This window comes from Aotus nancymaae, unplaced genomic scaffold, assembly GCF_030222135.1.
Source record: "Aotus nancymaae isolate 86718 unplaced genomic scaffold, 86718_ANA_hifiasm-v0.15.2.pri h1tg000036l, whole genome shotgun sequence".
NCBI classification, from domain to species: Eukaryota; Metazoa; Chordata; class Mammalia; order Primates; family Aotidae; genus Aotus; species Aotus nancymaae.
In genome coordinates, this window is record NW_026988450.1 from 84,082,592 (window position 1) to 84,093,535 (window position 10,944).

At 40.3% G+C, this 10,944-nt stretch overlaps 1 pseudogene; it reads left to right on the forward strand.

Annotated features, from left to right (window-relative positions):
• The first annotated feature begins 713 nt into the window (after positions 1–713).
• LOC105727120 (uncharacterized) lies at positions 714–5,864 on the forward strand (annotated as a pseudogene).
• The last annotated feature ends 5,080 nt before the right edge of the window (positions 5,865–10,944 follow it).

The following is a 10,944-nucleotide window of genomic DNA, read 5'->3' on the forward strand; positions in this document are numbered from 1 at the left end:
ATTATCAATCAGAGTTTGACGTTATCTCATTATTGCTAAGGTTTTAGCTAATTTCAGCCTGTCTCATTTTTCTAGTGATAAACTTCTAAATTGTGCCTATGCTGAGAATTTCTAGAGCTGACGTTTTCTATGAAAACTAAATGAATGCAGAGACATTTGAATTGGAGATAATGCCGTGGTGTTTGCATGGAAATGTGAATGAATCCCACTTAGACAAACTTGAAAGAAGAGTTCTTACCGTATTTTGTTTCCCAATCTGGAAATGATTCTCAGAGGAGAGACAGGGATTTATTAGTAATATTGAGAAAGAATGATGAGTTATGCTAAAATAAGAGTGTTATAAAAATAAAGTTCTACAGGGTAGTAGATGGAGGCTGTTCACAGTGCTTAGTAGGGGCCCAGTAATCCTTTCACAATGATTGAGGCTGGGTTGAATTCACAGTTCTTAAATGATTACAACTTGGCTTCTCCGTTATTTCGTAGAGACTTTCCCAGAGATCAGCTCACTGGCTTCCCTAGTGTTTTGCAGTTTGGGGAAGTGTCAGTGGAGAGCTGGGTGCATTATTGACCTCCCTAGCATCACCTAGCTGTCTCCAGGCATTTCAAGACATTGGGGATCATTTAAATAGTTCCTGTAAACATGCTCAGAACTGTGTCATACCTATACTCAGACACTGTCTTTCCAGACCAGCTTCAATTACCTTACTCGTGCTATGGGTAAACCCAGTCTCTTGTTTCTCCTCTCAGTGCCACACAGCTTAATCCTCTGGCTTGGATCCCCTCAGTGTCTTCATCCACACTGGGAGACTGCTAAACCAGTGACCCCCAATTTGTTCACACCTCTTTGGGCACATGTCCTTGGATAGTTTCTACCATATTACCACTGAGCTTGGCCACACAACTTTTTGGGCAATGAAATAACAGCAAACATGAATAACAACTCCTAATTTAGCCTCTGCCTCTGGACTCACTTCCTATGTATACATCTGCAGTCACCCAGATTGGACCAGCTGCTTTTGCTCCAGCCCTCATTTGTCCCTAGCCTTCGGTAACTGCTTGGACTCTTATCTCCCAGCTTCATTCAGTCTGGCCCATCCAGCTGTTGTCCTAGCTCTGGTTCCAACCCCAGAGAACTGTGGCTGCCTTTGCCAGAAGGGGCTGATGATACCTAATAGCAAAGCTTCCACCACGTGCTGCAGCTGGTGCTACTGGGAAAGAGCTCCCGAAGACAGAGCTTGAAGCACAGAGAGACCTCCACAGATGCTGAGGTTGTCGTGTTTTGGGTGATGAGCAATGTCAGGAATTGGCAGAAGAAACAGGAGGGGGATAAAACAAAAATAAACCTCCTTTCCCTGCTTGGTCAGAGACCCATGAACTAAGAACCACGAGTTCTAAAAAGAAAGAGAAAGGGCAGCAACTGCCCAGTCAGGCCTGGACACTGATGGGCTCACAGAAGCAGAAAGGAACAGGCTTAGGTGAGTCACAGCCAGTGCTGGAGACCCTGCAGTTTCTAGACCCACTGGACCTGAAGGCATCCTGCATGTTTGGGAGCCATAAATTGGATCAAACCCTCACAAGTGCTGAAATCTTGTGGTCCAGGGAGAGTGCACTTTCCCAGTGTCAAACATCAACTACTGAGTTAGTGTTGCTTCATGCTTATTAAACATATTAGTATAGTTCAACTGCATGAGAATCTGTGTGGCTTTTCAGACATTTCTCCGAAGGACTGAAAGAGGGAAAGACTCCAACTCTAAAAATTTCCATGAAGGTAATTACCGGTGGAAATCCAGGCAAGTTGTACAGATGCAAGTGCTTTACAAGCAGCTTTATTTTTTGATCTGTACTCATTGTGTTTTATTTTGTTTCATGTCACTCCACATTCTGGGCTACTCAGAAACAAATACACATCAAGTTTATGGAGTAAGCTGATTTTAATTTGAGTATGAACTGTGCCATTTTATAGTATATGTCACTGAAGAGGCTTCTGCAGCATTTGAGCCTTGGTTTTCTCAGAAAATGAGGAGCAAAATTATCTTACAAGGGACTTGAAGATTGAAGTAGACTCTAAAATAAAAGGAACAACACAGTTCCTGGTACAGTAGGAGATACCAACAAAAATCTCCCAGTAACTAGTATCCTCACTCTGGGAATTTTAAAGCAGCTTGTCATTTACTCATAATTTTCAGAAGACAATAAAAAGGAAAGCAGAATTCTGACCTACCCGCCAGCCACAAAGCACTCCTCACCCTGGGTATCTAGTTGTACTACTGCCATATGGTTTAATTCTTCCTCCTTTCTCTTGAGTACAAGAGCTGAGATGATCAATCACATTCACCCATGACAGAGCTGAGTGGAAGCAGCTTGGAGATGAATGGCTGAAGAACATAAAGAATAATGACATTAACATATACATATATGAGGAACACTTTAAAATTGCTTTCAACAGAAAGGAAAGAGAGAGAAAAAATCAAATCCTCCTGTTGAAAATTGTAAAACATGCTGACTCTTTAGTAGCAGAAGAATCGTACCCCAGGCTGATGTTATTCATAATGAATTATATGGTGGTGATTTATTCATACCAAAGTTTTAAGAAACTTGCCAGATTGATGAAAAATGCATAGGTATGCACTTTAGTCTGATGCCAGACAGAAGATGGGGAAGAAAGAGCCAAACTGGAAAGGGAGGGAGATGGAAGAACCAACAGGAAGCCTATGGGGTAGAAGAGTAAGAAAGGACAAACATTTTATAGCAAGAACTACACAAACAACACAAGCTACATGTTCATTTGAATTTCCCTAACATCCATTCCTGAGATCACGGAGAGCTGTAAGTTTCAAGATAGATCTAAGATACAGTGAGGGCAGACACAATGATTAACTGGGAAGAGCACAGGCTTTGGATTCAAGCTGACCTGATTCAAACCTCAGTTCTATTAGTTCCTGGAGATGTGGCACTAAGGAGCTACCTACCCTCTCTGACTCCAGTTTCCCTGTCTCTTCAATGTTGAGCCTGATGGTATTCATGAAACTGACTGAAAATTGAATCAGAACAGTTAAACTAAGCTTAAAGTAGAAATTTAAACTCCAGAAACAAAATCCAAACAGGAGCCATTAAGAACCCACGCAGCCATAAAAAAATCTGAGGTCAAAATCAGCCAAGAGCTGACTTGGAAGGCAGACACAGAAACCGCAAAAGCTGTAGGAGAGTACTTGTGGTTAAATAGGACTCACATTTTACGGTACAGCTATCTCTTGTTCTCTGTCTTCTAGAGAAAGATTTATGTGTATATACATGTATGTATTTACATAGTGAAAACTTAAGACATGTAATTAGCCAATGCTTTAACAGTACAAAATAGTGAATCTAATATTCCCTTCCACTCTCTCTTACCCCAGACCCTTGTTTCTCACCCAAGTCAAACACCACTGGCAATTTCTTATGTATTTTTAAGCCCATGTATAAAAATATACACATGTAGATGAGATGTAGATACAGATGTATGTGGAGATATAGGTTTAGGTGCAAATGTAGATGTAGATGCAGGCGAGATGCAGATGAGATGTAGACAGGTGTGTAGATAAAGATTCAGGTGCAGATGACAGATGTCTGTGTGTATACAGATTCAGGTGTAGATGTAGGTGAGATACAGGTGCATGTGTAGATAAAGATTCAGGTGCAGATGACAGATGTCTGTGTGTATACAGATTCAGGTGTAGATGTAGGTGAGATACAGATGCATGTGTAGATAAAGATTCAGGTGCAGATGACAGATGTCTGTGTGTATACAGATTCAGGTGTAGATGTAGGTGAGATACAGGTGCATGTGTAGATAAAGATTCAGGTGCAGGTGTAGGTGAGATATGAATGCATGTGTAGGTATAGTTGCAAATGTAAGTGTACATGTAACTAAAGTGTAGATGTAGTTGTAGATGGTGAAACATGAACGTATATGTAGATGCAGGTATAGATGTAGATGTGAGAGACAGATGTAAATGTTGCTGCAGACATAATTATACATGTGGATGTAAATGCATATATAGGTAAGATGTAGCTATAGGTATGGATGTAGGAATAGATGCAGCTTTAAGCATAATAGATGTACCTGTGTGTTGAGATGTAGATATAGATGTAGCTGTGGGTTTAAGTGGAGAAATAGGCATAGATACAAATGTAACTGTAGGTTTAGGTGCAGATACAGGTATACATGTAGCTATTTCATCGCTACCACCCTTTCTATGTACAGTTCATGGTATACTGTATTCACCTTTCTATAGCTTGACCTCTCTCCTTTTATCTTTGGTATTGTTCCACAGCAGCCCACAGAGGTGAACTTTATACTTTCTAAGCACTCACAATTCTCCAATGTATAAATGAACCATAATGAGTTTTCCTAATCCCCTATCGAAGGACATTTCAGTTATGTCTGATTGTTGCTTTCACAAAGTCACAGTGATTTCTTTGTGTGTGTGTGCTTGCATTTTTGGAGTGATTTCTTATGTGACCATCAAGAAATTTGATGAAGTGGAATTGTTGGGTCAAATGGTGCAAGCATTAACACTTCTACAGATATTGCCAAAATGTAGGGCTCAAATCCCAGATGAATGGTTGAATTAGTTTGAAAGGCACAGTACTCCAACCCTAGAACCTGACAATAGTCATCACAAATAAGCCTAGATTACCCTTTATTTTTGTAAATATCAACCTTCATTCATCTGTTTCTACAACAAGTAAATGCTTGATTACCTGAGAGCCATCTGACCACAGTCATCACTGAGCTATACGTTATTTATTGCATTTTAGAAGGAAAGAAACTGGTCTATTATTCTTAGTCCTTTAACATGTTAGCTTTGTGTACATCATATTCTAGAGATTTATAAGTCAAAAATAATGTTAGCTTAGTCTCAGATGCAATGCTTTTATGAAAAATGCTAACTTTGACAGAAATAACCACCTAGGCACATAGACATTTTTCACTAATTCTTAAAATGTGTCAGTGATACTTGGATTGAATACTTGTTTTATACAAAATAAAATGCTCCTTTCTAAATATATTTTTGGACTCAAATTCCTTTCACTGTTAGGATGTAGCTTGTGGATTTTTAGGTCAAATTAAATATAAAGTTAAGCAATGGAAAGTTCTTTAGGGAATGATTTAGCCCATTTCCTATGATCAAAAAAAGCTAGGGCTCCAGGGAGGTTATATAGCTCATTGAACTCATGCGGTGTAACCTCAGGTTACCTTGGTTGGATGCCAACTTATATTGTATGAAATTTTATATGTGTTTTTAAATTTATGCCTCACTTTGAGGTGTTGTTTTTCACATTTTAAGGGGCTTAGAAAGATTAAACCTCCACATGACAGTGATTCTCAAAGTGTGGTGTTACAACTAGCCTCAGCAGCACCACGTTGGAAGTTGTTAGAAACGCACATTTCCAAGGGAAGTCACTGTCGCCAGAGTCGGATCCACTGCCACCGCCCAGATCCCCACACCTGCTGTTGGAGAAGACCTTCAAGCGGTGCCACACCTTCAAAGAGTAGACAGTGTCCGACTTCTTCGAGAGCAGCATCCAACCAAACTCCCGGTGATAACAGAATGATCCAAGGGTGAGAAGCAGCTTCCTGTCCTGGATAAAATGAATTCCCTTGTACCTGATCATGTCACCATGAGTGAGCTCATCAAGATAATCGAAGGCACTTACAGCTCAATGCTAATCAAGCCTTCTTCCTGTTGGTGAATGGACACAGCATGGTGAGCATCTCCACACCAATCTCAGAGGTGTGTGAGAGTGAGAAGGATGAAGATGGATTCCTGTACGTGGTTTATGCCTCCCAGGAGATGTTTGAGATGAAATTGTCAGTGTAAAACTAGAAAAATGCGTCTATTCTAGAATTGTTTAAAACCTTACCAAGGGGGAGAAAAAGGATGTTACCAACTGAGATCGATCACTTCATCTAATTGCAGATCGTTGAACAGTAGTATTCCCACCTAGGAGTGTTAGAAAGTTGTGTTTGTATTTCGAGCAGAAGATCTGAGCTCCAAGTGAGCACGTTCAGCTTTGGAAACTATATTATTTAATGTAGGCTAGCTTGTTTTCAAATTTAAAAGTTTAAAAATAAAATATTTTGCATTAAAAAAAGAGAAAGAAATGCGTATTTCCAGTCCCTGCCCCAGACATAAGAAATCAGAAATCCTGGGGCAGACCCCTGCAATCCATGGATTGAGCAGTCCTCCAGGTGATCGCCTTCACACTGAAGCTGGACAGCCACTTCTCTAAAGCTTCCACAGAAAGTCTGGGCAAAGGTTGGTCTCTTGCTTCCAACCCAGCGCTTCTTAAACAAAGCTCTTGGAGATTCAGAGTTATCTGGGATGGGAATTTTAGTTTAGGGAGTAGTTTCTGCCTTTCCTTCTTTTCCTCCTTGCAATGGCACTGTTCCTCGTCTAGGTGACCATCCTGATGTTTTCTCTTTTCCGTTTTCCGAATATGAGAAGATGAAGCAGAAGAAAAAATAGTTACAGAAGTATGCCTATATTGTGTGTTTATATAGTGGGTATATTTTTATCCAGTTCGAAGTACCTAAATTTTTACTCAGTTATTAAGAAAAAAAATCCAAGAAGTATTTTATACCCTACACCCTTTTTAATGGAGAGTTTAGAGTTAGCTAAAAATTAAAAATGACTCTATAGCAACAGCGGCAACTTTCTGGCTATATTTACAAATTGCCTTTGACAAAAATGTTCCCAGACATTGTTTGTTAATGTTCTAAAACCTAAGTTTACATAAGGTATTTGGACATAGATTAGAGCAGGGTTATCCACAAAAACAAATGACATCAGGTGATGTATTTAACTCACTTTGACATTCCAGGCATAAGAGGACTGTAAAATGGAGAGGACTTCTGCCACTGACAGGAGTTTCTCTTATGCTTTCCACCATATATGTTTGTAGGTGATTTAAAAAGTGAATAGAACCATGCAGAGAAGTCTACTCAATGACTTCCTTCAGTGGATAAAATGCAAGTTATTGATGTGACATAAGAGGCTCCCCAAGGAGGCAGGAACTCCTTTCCATCCTTGCCAGTATAAAGAACTCCCTCTCCCTCATAAGCCTGAGATCGATAATCTGACTGCTTTCTCTTGTTCCCAAATAATTAGGGTTAGGCACATCTGATCACCTCATCAGCAGTCTAGCGTGGCACTACAATCCAAATTGAAATTGTCCTCTTACCCACTACTTTCTTTGTTACTTAATATGAACATTTTGTGCAAAGAGGCATGTCTGAATCATCACTGAATCCTCAGACCTTCCTGAAGGCATGTCGCATGGCAAGACACCCAGAATTTGTTTGTTGATGGTAGAAGGAGATTCTTGAGGATGGAATATGGAGAATATAGTCAGTAATTGTACCTAATACTTGATTAATATTCTCAAGATGGTGTCTCTCTGTTTGTTCCTGAGGGCCTATAGGCCATCATCAGTAGAATGAGAAGTGATGCTAAAAATTTATTCAATCAAATATTCATTATTTTCTATTTTTTTCTCATTTGTTCATCCAATCCATTTGGAAGCTCTTTACAGAGCAAAATTAGAACACACAATTCTATTAGCATATTATCTCGGTTTGTTCAGTTAGTTACTTGGTTGAGACTTTTCAAGGTGGAGAGCAGAGCTCTAAGAGGGATGCTAACCAGCAAAGAACTGCTTTTGAGATGGCTCAGGACACAATGCATGAAAAAGAAACCAATTAAAAAGAAACCAAAAAGAGAAAATACCAGTTTCTTGTTGCATGATATAAATCAGGTAGACAGGCCTTCATGGTGCTGAAATACATCTCAGAGTCTCACATTAATTCAATTAACAAGCAGGAGGGAAGACAGAGGCCTGCAAAGTTCCTGGCAGCCTTCTTAACAAAGAGCCTGTCATTCTTCAGTCTGAATCCTCCCCCTTGTCTTTATTTTTTGGGCACAGAAACTGTTGGGAGTTTGGAGAAATGAATATTTTTATAGAAGAAAAAAAAGCTAGCTGTCATTTGGTTCATTAAAAAGTCTCTGTGAATGGTGATTTGTTCTTAGACCCAGATTTAAACCTGTGTCTCTTCTATGGTCTGCCATGAAGATGTGGGATTCCTCGTCAAAAGATCGTTTCTGTGTTTCCTTCCTGGCGGTGGGAATGATTTGTGTCAAACCATCTACCTTCTCTGTTCTGGGCCTCTTAATGATAAGGACCCTCAGCAAGTATGGTTTACAAATCTGCCTTAGCATCCAAATAACAGTGTAGTGTTTGGAAGAACCATCCAGGTTGATTCTCACAGTAATAAGATGGGTGACATCAATAATATTATCCCTATTTTATAAATGATGGAATGAACTAAAGGTGTGACTTGACCTTAGCCACTCAAAGTAGAGGTAGAGGGATTAAAATGCAGGTATGTAAGGAATCTGAGAAGAGTGCAACTAATTTCTTACATTCACAGGTTCTCAATGTTACTTGCATACTGAAAATAGCAGGGAACTTTAGAAAATGCTGATGCTTTGGTACCCAGAGACTGTGATAAAACCCAAAAGGTTACAACGTGAGTGTCAGAGTTTTGATTGTAACATTCAGTCAATTTTGGGAATCACTGTACTAGGTATTTACTACATTGCAGCCTGTGTAAAGGGGCCATGGGCTTCTAGGAATTATTGCAGTGGAATGTTCAAGACTTGAGTCCTAAAGCATCTGACTTCAAAGTTCCTATTCTTTCCAGTTGGCTCAGGAATAATCTCTAGCCCCTGTTGGGCACCCTGTGCCTTACATAGACCTTTTAAGGCCAGCATCCCTTTTGATCCTCAGGAGCACTATGCAAGATGAGCAGGGCAAGATCATCGTTATTGTTGTGTTAGTTAAGAAAGTTTCAGTGTGTTTACTTTTCAGAAAGAGGTCCTGGCTTTAAATCCTGTTCTTTTCATTCTTTGCCCCTGAACTTCAAACACCATGCTGTTAATTAGACAATGCTCTGAGTTCTGACTATGAGCATAATAAAACCACAGTCTGATCTTCATGGCTTTGGGGAGAGGTGGGAGGATAGGTATCTGTTTTCTTGGTTCCCCAGGAGCACGTGGCTGGTGGTAATCAGATGAGGTAGACTGGGAATAGTTAGAGTCCAGTATCCCTACCCTTTTCTCTGGCCACTGTTCTATTCTAAGGTCACCCAACAATGATATTGATTGAATCTGAGAAGGAAGGGGCTGAGGGTGCAAGTCTGTGGTCAACCGAAGTGATTAGCTTCTAAAGGGAATACGATCTGTAAGAAAGAAAAGCAGAAAAGCTGCGTATGCAATTTACAATAAGAATGTAATTGAGACACGGAGAACTTGAGTGATCAAACTACCATCAAGGTCAGAACTTGTTGGTTTTCCAGATCTATAGGGAGGCCACGTGGGTTGGAAATCAGATCATGATGAAATCATTCAGTGCTGAGGACCAATGGGTTTTACTAAATGGCTGTCAGTTGTCCTTTTGCTTCTCAACTTTCTTTCTTAGACCCTGTGTGTATCTTCATCCGAGATTGTCGGGAGTGTAGGGAATTGGGCATAAAATCTATTGGATACATTTGAATCCTCCCCCAAGGTAAACATTGGACATATTTGTAGCAGTCCAGTATCTTTAGAAAATTCTAAGTGATGATAAGTTACAAAACATAATTTCTGTATTTTACTGTACAAATCTGAACTCACTTTTCCAAACTTCCTTGAAGCTAGGATATAGAGGATACATGAGCTTGGCTCTGCCAGTCAGATGCACTCAACTGCTAACTTGGGGCAGGCACCACCCAGAATTCGTGTTGCCATGAGGGCAGTGGCTGAGTGACCCAGATTTCAGAAACCACATTTGTGACATTTCTGTGGGTTCTAAATCAGTAGCACAAACCAAAAGACTGTCTTTCAAGAGAGGAAGCCATGGAGCATTCACTAGAGCTGTCCTTCAGTCATTTTAACATTGGACAGTGTCGTCAGCCTCTCAGTGGGACTTGCTTACTCTCAGATACCCAGGAGCTCTTTATATTTTTGTCTAAATTATTATTGTTATTATTTTCTGCTTTCCTTAGCAATGGTGGTTTCTGTTGATTGGCATTGGAGAACCCTGAGTGACAGAGAAACTGGTACCAGAAGTGGTTCTGGCATCAGAGCCTAAAAGCAATGGTATCATGAAACTGGTTGTCTTGACTAGTTGATCTTAAGGATAATGAGGTGCAGCCAATGTGAGGAGGGCACTTTGGAAATTCATGGTATAAAGCTGCAAACTTACCAATCAAATAATTGCCTCAGGTTACCAGGAATGTGAGAAAGGCTGAAACCAGGACCCAGGGAACCAAGAAATTCAGAATTTCTTGAAAAGGGCAGGCTGGTTCCTTCCAACTGTGCTGAAACACTTAAAGGAAAAGATTGACACAGGAACAGAAAACCAAACACCGCGTGTTTTCACTCATAAGTGGGTATTGAATAATGAGAACACATGGACACAGGGAGGGGAACATCACACACTGGGACCTGTCGGGGATCAGGGGTGGGTAGGGGAGGGATAGCAGGGGGTGGGGGGATTGGGGAGAGATAACATCAGGAGAAATACCTAATGTAGATGATGGGGGAATGGAGGAAGCAAACCGCCAAGGCACGTGTATTCCTAGGTAACAAACCTGAGTGTTCTGCACATGTACCCCAAAACTTACAGTATAATAAAAAAAGAAAAATACTGACAATTCCAAATGTAAATTCTTTTCTTAAGTCAAAGTCAGAGGACCAGGGACTTTCTAAGACTATAACAAAATGATCTTTATTCTCACAGTTGCAGTATTAAGGTGACAGAAATCAAAATTAAATGACAGCTGAATGACAAGGTTGGCAGAATTCCACAACTCGCCTGGTTGTGCATGTTAAGGTTAGGACATTGATTAGGAAAGAGTGG